At 44.4% G+C, this 11,625-nt stretch overlaps 1 long non-coding RNA gene across 1 annotated transcript in view; it reads right to left on the reverse strand.

Moving 5' to 3' along the window:
• Nucleotides 1-11,001, reverse strand: part of LOC144301414 (uncharacterized) — a 43,857-nt gene extending 32,856 nt beyond the window's left edge. Inside the window, exons 1-3 of the long non-coding RNA XR_013368239.1 lie at nucleotides 10,857-11,001; nucleotides 8,919-9,083; nucleotides 6,028-6,101 (exon numbers count right to left, since the gene is read on the reverse strand). This is a non-coding gene — a long non-coding RNA (uncharacterized LOC144301414). The remainder of the gene's footprint in view (nucleotides 1-6,027; nucleotides 6,102-8,918; nucleotides 9,084-10,856) is intronic.
• Between the last annotated feature and the right edge of the window lie 624 nt (nucleotides 11,002-11,625).

Raw genomic sequence — 11,625 nt, forward strand, 5'->3', positions numbered from 1 at the left:
ACCTGACCATTTGTTCCCAGAATTTTCCTCTCTCTCCCTCATCAGTCAGAAGAAGAAAAAAATCCCCCCAGTGTCTTGTCTCAGACTCAGGTCTGACTCAGGTCCAGTCCTCCTCATCCTAGCCTTCCTTCCTTTCCTTCTTTGGAACATGGTCTCCCTACATCCACGGTGTGTTGCCTTGCACTCTGCTTGAGTTCCCATGCTTCCCCTTTCCCTCTTCCCTCAGATGCCTTCCAAAAGAATTTAGAACGATTAAAAAAAAAAAAAAAACTCTTCTTGGATAGGGCATGAATTTTAAAACACGGTTAAACACACTTTAGCCAAGTTTTGAGAAAGATGAAGAAAAGCGTCTTTCTGAGGCTTCCTTTGGGAAGAATGGAGGCTCTAACTTGCAAGTATTTTTGAGGATGGAACATAGTGACCTGGGATTGGCTCGCTCTTTTCCACCCCTACCAGCTTCTCATAGGTCACATTCTCATCGGCTCCCACCCAAACCTTGAACCTCGGCCTCAGCTTTGTAATTTCTCTCCCTGCTGCCAGTCTCTACTCTTCAATTCTGTCTTCCAGACACGATTTTCTAAAGTGTGAATCTATTTTATCAACCCCTACCCATCTTCAAAACCTTCAGTCCCTGTTGCCTGAAAGTGTCCTCATCAACAAGGCTCCTGGGGTCCTTTATAATTGACCTTAAGGACCTCACTTCAACCAATCCCTTTATCTTGTAGCCTAGGCACGTCAGTTTCTGTGCTAGTCCTTGAGCATGCGCCAGGAATGTGGTGTCCCCGGGCTGCTGCAAATAGGGCTCCCTTTCATGGAATCACTGTATTCTGATGTTTTACATCACATGTTCCTTTTCATCCTTCAAGATCCAAGGCAATATCACTTCCTCAGCCTTGGATAGGGTTAGCACTCCCAAGCCTCGTATGTTCCAACAGCACTTGTCATACTGCAATCACAGTCACTTCACCCGGGCCTACCTCCACTCTCAGCCCCTCTAGAACAAGAACTGTTTCATTTTTTTAAAAACCAATGTTGGAAGCATAGGCTCCAGTACAAATTAGATGCTCAATGTCTGATGAACAGAAAAAATAATGAGAAATGGAAAATAATGTATATAACTCACATGACTATATGAATGCTTAACCCTCATTTATATTTGAAGAGATGCTTTTTATTTTTTTATTTTTTAGATTTTATGTATTTATTCATGAGAGTCACAGAGGGAGAGGCAGAGACATCGGCAGACAAAGTTCCTGGTGAGGAACCCAATGCCAGACTCGATCCCAGAACCCCAGGACCCCAGGATCACCACCTTGAGTTGAAGGCAGACGCTCAACCTCTGAGCTACCTAAGTGCCCCAAAAGAGGTGCTTTTTTAAACAAATTTTTGTAACAGCAGAATCAGGGAATTAGAAACCATACAAGGGATAGCAAACAGAGGAAATTTAATACAGGGAATTGTTTCACAGATGTTGGAAGGAATTCTAGAAGAGCAAAACGGGAAGTTGAGACAACCTAGTTATTAATAATTGTGGGAGAAGCTACTGACCCCAGGGTTGAGGTAAACTAGCTACACACTTGGGACACACGTGCTAATTGATGAGGTTGCAGCAGTGAATAATATGGACACAATCTGCCTCATTGTGTTTTCAGCTTATCCAGGAGGAGAGATATTAAGGGGATATCAACAATAATGTATTTTGATAAGATGCATAGAGAGAGCTCCAGAACCACAGTGCTGGGGGATTTAATTTAGTCTGGGGTAGTGGTTTCCAAAGCATGGTCTAAAGAATCAGAAATACCTGGGGTCTTGTTTAAATTACTCACCCCCTCATTCTAGACCTACTGAATTAGAATTTGGTGGAAGGGGGCAGAGAACAGAAGGAATCTATAGCTTTAAAAAGCTCTCCAGGTGATTCTGATGTATTCCAAAGTTTGAGAAGCCTTGCTAAGGAGGTCTATGTGGCCTAGATAAGGAAATATCATTTACTCTGAGACTGGAAATGTGAGCATGAGGAAGTCACAAGCAGGAGGGGTGGGAAAAGATTATTCCAGGCCTAAAGGACATCATGTAGCAAGATCTGGAAGTATAAGAAAGCCAGGTCTACGACAAGAACCAGTATATAGGGGAAGCAAAGTGGTTAGAGATGAAGAATCGTAGAAGGAACAAAGAGAAATCAGAAGGTGGTAGAACTGGACCCTGTGAATTCTGATAAAAAAATAAAGTGAAATAGAAATAATAAGATTAACTTGGCTTGACCAATCTCACACTAATCGTCCGGTAACCTGGCTATGCAAGCAACTTTGTAATTTCAAACAGACTGAAATTGGTGAAGCTACCCTAAAGAAAATGAGGCCCCATGTTAAGTCTTGGTGAACATTTGTTGTCTGTGTCATGGGAAAAAAATGCCAACCGAATTCACTCCATTCCCTTTCCCTACCGAAAGAGACAGGTTGAACCTAAATAATTTAATCCAGTAGTCTGGAGTTCTTCCTGGTCTGTCAAGGGGCATCTGTTAACAAGTGGCCTTGTTCCTTTCTCTATGCTGTTTGGCTCCTGGTGGGAAGTCTGTTCTGCACAATTATGGGGCTTGGTTGTCTTGCCAGTGAGAAAACAGGTCTCTCTCCATGAGGATTCAGCTCACATTATTCCTGAGATAGTGTATGTGCCCAATTTAACATGGCCATGATGAAAAGGGCTGGTATGCCTGTAGAAATGAAGTGGAACTGTGACCAGAGGGATCCACATGTACCCAGGATGATAATGAGATTTGTTTTTCTTTTCCTCCCTCCCTCCCTCCCTCCCTTCCTTCTCTCTTCTTTCTTTTTCTTTTTCTTTCTTTCTTTCTTTCTTTCTTTCTTTCTTTCTTTCTTTCTTTCTTTCTTTCTTTTTTTCTTTTCTTTCTTTCTTTTCTTTCTTTTTCTTTCCCTCTTTCAGATTTCAGTGGCCATAGACATCTCTGAACACCCAGCAGTGCTACTTTAGACTGAAAAAGGGACTTGGGATCTTGCATGGGAAGGAAAGAAGAACCCAGGGAGGGAGGCCTCTTAGGGTTGATCAAGGTGGGTTTTTTTTGTAGGGGAGATGGGTAAAGATTTAGACAAGAGCTAGGGAAGAAAGTACCTGGGAGGGCCTGAAACCCAAGGGTAAGGTAAGGCAGCAGTGGGGAGAGAAGGAGGCAGAGGACCTCACCCTGGAGAAATGCCTAAGTCTTCAGCTACCTCCCTCTGGAACTCAAGAAGTTTTCAGCTGGTGAGATCTTTGACCTTACTGGATGCAGGGCTCCATGCCAGAAGGGAATTGGAATGAAGGAGAGGATCCTTACCTGTAATTCTCATCTGAGATTGACTCTCTGTTCAGTACAGTCACGTGTTTATGCCTGCCAAGTGTGACATGGAGACCAAAAGGCCGAAAATGGAGCGCTGTCCGCCTACATCCTCACCGGATCCAGAGAGAAGGTGCCTATCTTTATATTTCTTTGTCAGGTGGATTCTGGTCAGGAGTTCTGAGTAAGCCAGACAGAGCTGGGACAAGCAGCACCGCGGAGTGGACAAACCCAAAGAAGGGGTACCAGTTTTTTTCCTTACCTCATGGTTTGGACAAGCTGCCTTCTGAAAGATGGTAGGGGAAGCTAGATATCTTTGTAATAACCAACTGTCTTGTATCTAAGAAGAGAACTCACGGTAACGAGGACCCACACAGATATACGTCTGAAAGTACAGAACACACCATCTCAAAGCCCGGGAGCTGGAGCCAGGCCCTCATGCCTCCTCCTGGTGGTCACCGGCAATCAGCCTCCCTAACTCAGCTCTCAATATGCCCAGAGCAGGAGGGCATCTGAGACTTTGCAAAGGTACAAAACAAAAGGACATTAGCTACTCTGAGAAACCTGCTCACAGGCCTAGTGGTTTGTGGCTGTTTTGTTTTTAATCAGTGACATGCCCTGGGGCAGTCCCCTTGATAGCTTCTAGAATCTGCTTTTTTTTTTTTTTTTTTTTTTTACTGCTCTCCCCTGGCCCCCCATCAGGGGCAGATTCTTAAGTAGGATTGCCAGATAAAATCCAGAACACTCAATTAACTTTGAATTTTGGATAAACATTGAATAACTTTTTAGCATGAGTGTGTCCTGAATATTGCACAAAGAATTCTAATTTAACAGGGCATCCTGTATGTTTAATCTCTTGGGGGGGGGGGGGGACTCCCTGAGGGTGAAGACTCCTGATTCTGTGCCTGTGAGCAAGCAGCTGGCTTTAGTCTTTTTTTCTACTTTGAGATTGCTCAATGATCACTGATTTTATTACCTGTGAAGACTTTCTGCACGGTCTAGGAGAGAGAGCGAAGTGCATATTTCTCAGCTCTCTAGACAATTTTTTTGTGTGTGTGTCTGTACTGAACACAGCAGCCCAGTAAGGAAATTGAGAAGAGAAAAGCAGCATTATTAGTTCTCCAATAAAACCCCCTATGTCTTTCACTCCCCAGCATTGGGGTGTAAGCTGGAGGTAGACAAGGCCAGTTCAGAAATACCAAGGCAATGTGATCTGAAACTGTCAAAAGAGATTTGATTTATAACCACCTCTCACACCACAGAGTCCTTTGTTGGTTAGTTGTGAGTGTTGTTTTTTTTTTTTAATAGCACTAGTACTGTACTTTCATTTTGAGAAAGCAACTTGCCCTTAGCTAAAGTGAGAATTAGATAAATTACTCTCCTCCCATCAGATTATTAATGACTAAAACTCTCTGCCTCAAGATTTTTGAAACTTCGATGAGTATAAACTGAAAAAAACAGTCACTTGAGTGCTGCAGGCGACTTTCCACCTCGTAGGAAGTGGAGATTCAATAATCCTTTAGGCTAGAATCTTCCTTTATTAGTACTACCAGCTGGTGGTTAATAAATCACTTTTATTTACACAAATGTAAAGCAAGTATCTACCCATTGCTTCTTGTTGAAAAGTGTAAAGTTATCACTGACCTGACTGCTGTTTAGACTAGATGTTCACTGTTATGTTTGGAAATAGCAATTGTTATGTTTGCCTTTGTCAGACTGGCTTCTCTGTATACTTGTTTTGGTTCTAGGGATTGCTTCTAGAAGCTGAGGATTTGGGCAGGCAAAACAGGAAAAACATGAGATCCATATCTCATGCTAGAGGAATTGAACAGAGTTGGGCCCGGCTCAGCCCATATTGGCACACAGTTGTCACAGGCACACTGCTAAGACTGAATTATACAGAATATAAAAATTAGTGAAAGGGAATAAAGGGAAAGGAGAGAAAATGAGTGAAAATATCAGTGAGGGTGACAGAACATGAGAGACACCTAACTCTGGGAAATGAACAAGGGATAGTGGAAGGGGAAGTAGGCAGGGGGTTGGGGTGATTGGGTGATGGGCACTGAGGGGGCACTTGGCGGGATGAGCACTGGGTGTTATGCTATATGTTGGCAAATTGAACTCCAATAAAAAAAGAAAGAAAGAAAGAAAGAAAGAAAGAAAGAAAGAAAGAAAGAAGAAAGAAAAGAAAGAAGAAAGAAAGAAAGAAAGAAAGAAAGAAAGAAAGAAAGAAAGAAAAAGAAAGAAAGAAGAAAGAAAGAAAGAAAGAAAGAAGAAAGAAAAGAAAGAAGAAAGAAAGAAAAAGAAAGAAAGAAGAAAGAAAGAAAGAAAGAAAGAAGAAAGAAAGAAAGAAAGAAAGAAGAAAGAAAGAAAGAAAGAAAGAAAGAAAGAAAGAAAGAAAGAAAGAAAGAAAGAAAGAAAGAAAGAAAAAAAGAAAAAAGGAAGAACGAACTGATGTTGGACCCTTGTTAGGTTGAGGCATATAGGGCAAGGCCACCCCCTAGTGGTAGGGGTTGGGATTGCTCCTTAAGGAAGGAGAAATTCCCATGTCAATCATCCCAAGAAAAACCAATTATATCCAGATTAGGTTAAACCTGCTTCTCTTTCTGAAATAAAGTCTAGAAGTTGGCAGTCAGAACTTTTAGGGTGGCTCTTTGGTCCCCAAGGACTCAGGCTTCCTTCTATTTTTCTGCTTAATTTACCTTAATGAACAGCTTCTGTTCTTAGGGTCACAGAATGGCTGCCGGAGCTCCAGCCATCATATTCACAGCAGAGCCTAGAAAGAGGAAAATTGGAGGAGGAAGAAAATTGTGTGAGTGTATGTGTTTTAGGGTAAGGCCTCTCAGCTGATTGTCTTTTAAAGTCTTTCTGAAGTGCCCCAAACAGTTCCAAAACTGGCTGAGGAAGTCTCTTACCAGGGTGCCTTGCACCCTAAATGAATGGGGGTGCTATTACTACGGAGTCAGGGGAATGGATACTAGGGGCAACAGTAGAGTCCCCCATCTTGGAAGCAGGAACCTAGATGGGCAGAGATGTGCCTTGTTACTCAAAGCCACTTGGCAGTTGGGCCTGAACTTTCTAGCAGCAGGTGTGAGCTGGACTCTGCCACACAGAGCCCAGGCCAGGTACCATGAACACTGAAAATAACTCTGTGAGGTGTGCTTCAGGGAGCTGCCTCTGCCAACAGCTGAGGTTACTCTTGAAGCTGAGCTTACTTCTGTTATCCTTAAGCCTCCTGTGAAGGAAGGCTTAAGGATGTTCTGTTACTCTTCTGTTGGGCTGTGGGAAATTCAGGTGTAGGGTGGGGAGGTGTTCCTGCCTCAAATTGACCAGTAGTAGGAGGGCTATTTCTCCCTGCCCAAAGGGGCATGGGTGGTATCTGTTGCCCAACAAAGATTGGCTGCCCAGAGCTGCCAGAGGCCAGTAGAACCTCCCGAGGGGTCTGGCTGAGTTAGTAGCTTGTGGCTTGGCAGCCTGAGGAGGGGTCTAAGGAGACCAACATGAGCAGGTCGGACAAATTCCTAAGCACACTTTAGGATTTCCACCCTGGTTTGCCCTGGACTGAGAGGTTTCCTGGGCTGTAGGACCTTCGGTGCTAAAATCAAGAAAGTTCTGGAGAAACTGGGATGAGTTAGTCATCTAGGAATACAGGTAAGAAAGCATCTTGTAGGGAACCTTAGAATTTGCTTGGGGACACTTCGAAGCTGAGGGATGAGTGCTTGCATGGTGGAAGCTAGAGGCTCAGAGTCACTGAGGTCTTTTATTATTGTAGTTTATATCTTAGAACAGTTTTAGGTACACAGAAAAATTGAGAGGAAGATGCAGAAATTTCCCATATACCTCCTCATGCCACCAGGCATGGCCTCCCCCATTATTAACATTCCTAACCAGATAGAACATTCATTACAATTGATGAATCTACACCGACACAAAGCCACTTGGCAGTTGGGCCTGAACTTTCTAGCAGCCCATAATATAATAACCAGTCCATAATTTACATTAGGGATCACTTTTGGTGGTGTACATTCTGTGGGTTTGGACCAACGTATGATCGCATGTATCCATCATTATAGTATCAAATGGAGTATTTTCACTGCTCTAAAAATTCTATTCATCCCTCTCTCCTCCAGCCTGGCAACCATTGATCTTTTTGCTGTCTCCATAGATTTGCCTTTTCTAGAATGTCATATAGTTGGAATCATATGGTATGCAGTCTTTTCAGACTGGCTTCTTTCACTTAGTAATATGCATTTAAGTTTCCTCCATGTCTTTTCATGGTTTGATAGCTCATTTCTTTTTAGCACTGAATAATATTCCACTATCTGGATGTACCGCTGGGATCTTATTTTTACTGGTATGAACCATGGGAAATCAGTTTTAATGATGCCTTAAGATGACAATTCCACAAACTCTACCGCTCAGAATAAAGTCGTGTCTGCATTTGAGCCTAGAAGAGTAAAAATGAAGCAGGTCAAACAAACTTGGCAATCAATGAAAGAATAAATGGAAAAGCCCAAATCCCCCACTATCACCTACAAACCCCCAGAACCTGGCCTGTGCTGTCTCTCCAACCTCATCTCCTGCCTGCCGCACTCCTGTCCTACCTCGCCAGGTTAACTCTCCCAGATGCATCTCGCTGTTTCTAGCGTCTCTACCTGGAATCCCCCCCTGCCTCACCTGATGTGCCTGGTAAACCCCAACTCTTCAAGTTGTAACTGAAGGGTCAACTGTGTGTTTACGGCCTTCCCTGGCCCTCCACAGGCAGAGCTGAGTACCCCTTCCCTCCCACTGGCCACCATTGTGCCCTGGTGCATCCCTACTGTGCTGAATCCCAAAGGCAGTCAGGTACAGGTCTGCCTCTCCCACTGACCAATAAACTCCCTGAGACTAGGAAGCCCTTACTATGTAGCAAACCTCCATGCACATGATACACATACTAGGTGCTTAGCTAATGCTGGTTAAGAGAGTCAATCAGTGGGTGTGCAAATACTTATTTATATTTATATTAACTTGATTTTTCTATTTAGGGCATCATACTATTGACTGTAATTCTCAGTTGGAGGCACTCTGGTCAGATTTCTTTGTTAAAATGCCTAATGGTCTATTTAACTTGGATCTTGTAAATGCACATACACAAACACAGAAATGTTTCATTGGAAATATCACCACTGAGCATAACTAAAATTCATAAACACAACAGAAGGATTCATGAGCAATATTATTATTGAGAATAGCTAAATCTACAGCGTGGGATTAATTATGTTCTGCTTCCCTAACAGTTAACTTAAGCAGACATAAAATAAGCAACAAATATTTCACATCGTATTCAGATATTATCTTGCGGTTCCTTCTCTCTCTGGAATTAGAAAAGTTTTTAAAGAGTATGGCTGATAGGTTAGCTAAGACAGGGTAAGATAGGGTTTGTTGAGAAAACAAATACATCAACGAAAACAAATCCCAAGTCTCAGGGCTTTAAAACAACAAAGACTCATTTGCCACGCATGCGAGTTTCCTCCAAGTAGTGTCTATGCCACCTCACACGTATGGCCTCTGAGGGCACTGGGAGATCCCTGGGCCACGTGACTCTGCTTACCTCCCATCAGCCAGAGCCCTGTCACATGGCCCCAGCCTACAGGCTAGGAAATGTAGAGGAGCCCACAGCTCATTAGGGCAGAAGCAGGCGCTGCAAGACAAGGAGATCCTGAGGTGGCGGTTACCATGGGAGGCATCTCTGAGGGAGCATTCTTGGGGTCCACACCTATGGCAGAAAGCAGGATTGGACAGAGTGACAGGTTAAGCCTCCATGCAGTCTCCTCAGGAGCCTTACCTGATTTGGGGGATGGAGAGCAGAATGGTTCTGAAGACAAGATAATTTCAGGGCTGTCCTGAGTTGGGGCAAAAGGGCTGGACCTTTGTACCTATGCATCAGCTGGTCACTGGATTAGGCTGTTCTGGGAAGAGGTATGGCCCTGAGTGAGGTAGCTCAGCCGAGGTAATTCCAGACAGGACTGTCACCTGAGGGCTGTGTGCTGGCAGCTGGGAAATAAGACCTGCTTACATCTGTGACAGGGGCTGGGGGGCTTACCACAGCGCCCCTGTGGTGAACATGATAGGCTCTTCCAAGCAGATGTCTCTGCACAGATTATATCTGAATCCTCTTTCATCACCCTGGCTTTAAGCCAATCACCGGCTTGGCCTGGGAACCACACCAGTTGTCTGCTAGCAGTTCCATTAAGCTTGGGCATAAAGCACATTCTTCACCCCTAACTGCTTTAGCTGTCCCTGCTGACTACTGCATAGATTTGGGCCCTGCTGAACCCCCAGAAAACATTCTGCAGAATTCCTGCTGCCCACTTCATGAAAGGACTGCCTCTCTCCATCTGCACTGGGTCTTTGCTGAGCTCATTGCGAAGCAGGGATGTCTGTGTCTCCTTGAACTGCCTCTGGCTAAGTGGGCCAGGACTCTTCCAAGGTAAATAGCCTCTTCCAGGCTGGGCTTGCTGTTCAGCACCAGCAAACATCCACTCCTCCAATAGTCCAAGCTGTACTTGTTTTTTTTAACCATATCATGCCCACTCTACACTGTAACATGGCACACAGCATGACCCTGTGAGGAGCATCTGTGCAAATCCAACATTTGTTTCTTGGGTCTCCTAAAGCCCCCCACTTTTCCTTGATCTAACAACATTCTTTCTGTGGAGGCAGTAATAATGGCCGACATTTATTGTAAAGCACTTCATTGTCACAACTATCCTATGCAGAAGTGCCATCATTTTTCCTAATTTACATTTAAGAAAACCAAAGACACCTGCCCAAGGTCATAATGAGGTATGAAGGGTGGAACAGTGTTGTGATCCAGGGAGTCTTACTGCAGACAGAGTTCGGGCTGTTGGTCACTATGTCATACTGCTTGTCAAACTCCAATGAGGCCATCGAGCAAACTCCAGGGTTTCTTAAAACTTACGTGCCCAGGAGGCAGGCCCATAAATCAGCAAGGCATATATTCCTGGAACTTCTCAGAAGGGTCATTTAATGTACTCCAATATTGTGCCTGGAAAGCCCAATAAGGAATGAAAACTGAGCTGGGAACTCTCTTCACAAGCCAGAAAGATGAATTAGAAGTAAGTGAACTTAGGGAGGGGGATTCCCCATAAAAAACTGGAGCTAGTATTAAGATATAAATGTATGGACTTTGATCTTTGATGTATGGGACAACTTATGAGTAGTTTTTGTGAATATGTGTGGTGGTACCCTGAAGCAAAAAATTAATCAACTACATTTAGATTGGGAGAAGAGACTGCAACCAGTATTTGTGGGTGGGGTTGGGGTGGCAACAAGAGTGGAGCTGCCCCTGACCCACGCGGAGCCTCCTCCTGTCTCTCCCCACAGAGGTGCAGAGACACAGGGTTACAACCCCTATTGCCCTTGCCCACCACCTCCTTTTGCACAGGAAGCCTAATTGCCTCTGAGTAATAAGGTGGTGCCTTCTTTATCAAACTACCTCGTGAGCGTTGGGGGATACCTTACAAACCTGGTCTGGATGCTGGACAACTGGCTCCTTCATCTGCAGGCATGATAAGGTGATGGTCTTTCTCCACACCACGTTACCTGGGAAATGGTGCCGGAAGGAAGCAGTGCTGTGCTTCTCTAGCGGGCATTCTAACCTGTCATGTTGGCTCCCCCGTTTGGATACAAATAGCTGTAATGAGGCCATCCACCAAGCTTCCCAAGTCCTGCCCAGTGATGAAATGTGCTTGCTATAGGCAGGGTCTGGAGGTGATTTGGGCCTGACAGCTTGGCCTCCAACCACATTATTCATGTGTCAGGAAAATGAACACCATGTCCACTGCACATGGTTTTAGCAATTAGACCTTTATTAATACCACAGAGCAGCTGGAACTAGAAATAGTCTCAAGTGCTCACATTCTTTCAAATACAAATATCCAGAGTGGTGGCAGCTGCTGAGGCCAGGTGTATTCATCTTGGGCCAAAATTCTCATACCCTTGACTCCATGTTTTGGGCCTGGACTTTGTGGCTCTGAGAAAAAATGGCTGCAAAGTGCTGCTCTGGCAAGTCCAACTTTCCCCATTGGAGTGAGTGTCTTCTCACCCTGCTCCCACTGTTCCCCCATTGTCTCTGGCTCAGGTTTTAGAAAGGAGCTTGCCCTCTTGTGTCTGGGGTCTCATTTCTCCCCCAGCGGGAATGCTCCTTCCCATCCCACTCACCTGCATACCTATGCTAGGCTGGACTTCACAGAAGACTAGACTTGGCATAATCCAGATGCCTACCCAGTAAGAAC

This window comes from Canis aureus, chromosome 29, assembly GCF_053574225.1.
Source record: "Canis aureus isolate CA01 chromosome 29, VMU_Caureus_v.1.0, whole genome shotgun sequence".
Taxonomy (NCBI): domain Eukaryota; kingdom Metazoa; phylum Chordata; class Mammalia; order Carnivora; family Canidae; genus Canis; species Canis aureus.